Source organism: Panthera onca, chromosome B3 (genome assembly GCF_046562875.1).
Source record: "Panthera onca isolate mPanOnc1 chromosome B3, mPanOnc1 haplotype 2, whole genome shotgun sequence".
Taxonomy (NCBI): domain Eukaryota; kingdom Metazoa; phylum Chordata; class Mammalia; order Carnivora; family Felidae; genus Panthera; species Panthera onca.
Window position 1 is genome coordinate 66,165,808 of NC_138344.1, and position 2,514 is coordinate 66,168,321.

Consider the following 2,514-nt stretch of genomic DNA (forward strand, 5'->3'; position numbering starts at 1 on the left):
AGAAAGAGCATTTTGTAAAGAGGTGATTTTAGAGTCCTGGATATGCTTGGAAGCCTCAATATACCAATTGAAACAGGCATTCCGTTCAGTTTGTTTTATTTTAGAGCTGAGGTCTTCTAATTTGGTTCTAAAAAAGCAAGTTTGGGCAGATTGAAAATTCCCTATAGTGGTTATTCGAGTTCTAAATTATTTTTGGTTAAGTTGGTCCAATTAGTTAAAAATGCACTGAGGAGGGAACATACTTTTTTTTTTTTTTTTTAAATAAATGTTTGTTTATTTTTGAGAGAGCAAGTGTGAACAGGGAAGGGGTGGAGATAGAGGGAGACAGAGGATCTGAAGTGGGCTTTGCGCTGACAGCAGAGCCTAATGTGGGGCTCCAACTCAGGAACCATGAGATCGTGACCTGACCTGAAGTCAGACACCCAACTGACTGAGCCACCCAGGCACCCCTGGACCACGCTTTTTAAACCTAAAAATGGCTAGGGTCCCAGAAAGACCGTGCTGAGAGAATTGGGCAGAGTGGTATTCCCTTATTCAAAACCAGAGGCTCAAAAAACCCCAAATGAGTACTCACCAGGAAGGACAAAGCCTTTAAACAGAACCTGAACAAAGTCAGAGATCTCAACCAAGAGGAGAGACCTCAGATCTGAGAGGAGGCGTAGGGAACTAAGAGGAAAAAGTTGACTCATGGAAGCTCAAATGAGTACCTCACTTGGTTCTGGGGGTCGTTAGTTCCTCAGTGGCCCATCTCTTCAAGCCCCATGTTTGGTCACCATGCAATGTTGACCTTAAAAGAGCCAGTTATTTTACCAGCAAAATGAGTTTATATGGGACTAGCAGCGAATTTGCAATTTAGGACAAGCAAACTATGGTGAATCACAGATGAGTCCAGAGAACAGAAGAGAGGGGCTTGCTCTTAAAGAGGAAAGGAAGAAGCTGGGTGTGGTGGTTTTGTGGAGTTTCCATTGGCTGGGCTGCTGCTGAACAGGGAGAAAGTCTACCTTTCCTCTGCTGGGGATATGTACAGTAAGCTTCTTCTGGTGGAGAATGCACGGGATGTTTCTCGTGGCGAGTGGTCGTGCATACCTTCTCCCCCTTCGGGGCTTCCCACTCCATTTAAAATGATGTTTCTTTTATTTTCACACACAAAAAGATGCTCTTAGTACTTGTATTACTTAGGAAATTAAAGAGTTCCAGGAGCTCTGGTCACTGGGGGCAGAAACCAATATACATTTTCTATTATTTACCTACTCTACATTTAATGTCTGAGCTCTAGGAGGAGAACCCACACCTCTACGCAGTCACCTGAATGTCCCAGAGAAACCTGAATGTTAACATGTCTCAGCATCTCCCCAACTTTGCTAATTATTTCCCACTTTCTTAGTATCATTACTTTTTCTATATTTTCATTTTTCTGTTTAGTAAGCCAAATCACCCTAAGCCCTCAGACCTAAATGTCGTGGGAGTACATCCTATACTTCTTTCTTTCCATCATCATCTACAGTCATTGATCAAGTGCAGTGGGTTCCACCTCTTGAATAATATCAGGTTTAATCCATCCACTCTGTTTTGTTTATAATACTTCCCGCTGCAAATAATTAAAAATGTGACACGAGTTGTCTAAGCATCAAGGATTTGGGAACTTCACTTCAAGATCTAGAGTTAAGCTGTCCCCAGCTCTAGCTGAGCAGTTCAGAACTATCAGAACTCTATATTGGCTTTTTGCAACTTTCTGGGTCTTCTACTCAGGGTTGTGTGTGTCAGTACAAGCAGTAAGCATCACTCTTTCATGTAACAATTTCCAGAAGCCAAAGGATGAGGTCCTTTCTTGCAGTGCTCATTTTATCAGGGTAGAAAATCTTTTCTGGGAGTACCTTGCAAACTACCACCACCCTACCCCAACATGCACACCCACACGCACACTCTACCAGCCTGAGCTTTCCTTCAGGTCCCTTGGTCAGGATTGGGTCACACAGCCAGACTCTTTGCCTCTCTAGCTCTCTAGTCAGGAGTGGGCTCTGCAAGGAAGGGACTAGGGTGGGAAAATGACTATTGAGTGTCTGTCATATTCTCCATCTTCCTCCCATTTTCTCTGCTCTTACTGAAGTTAGGGTTTTTATCATGTCTGGCAGGGCTGTTTTCATAGACTCCTGATCTCCCTGTTCCCCTTGTCACTAACATTCTGTCTCTTGGAGTGAGCTTTCTAAAATGCATTGCAAATATTTTTTAAAAAATTGTTTATTTTAATTTGCCATTCCTACACTTTCCATATTTGGTAAAAAAAAAGTTTGAATAAATTAAAACTACATTAATTCATTAGGATCCTTTTAAAAATTGTGAATAAGAATAGGAAGCTAGAACTTTAAAAAAATTTGTTTCAATGTTTATTTAGTTTTGAAAGAGAGAGAGAGAGAGAGAGAGAGAGAGAGTGAATGGGTTAGGGGCAGAGAAAGGGAGACACAGAATCAGAAGCAGGCTCTAGGCTCCGAACTGTCAGCACAGAGCCCAACACAG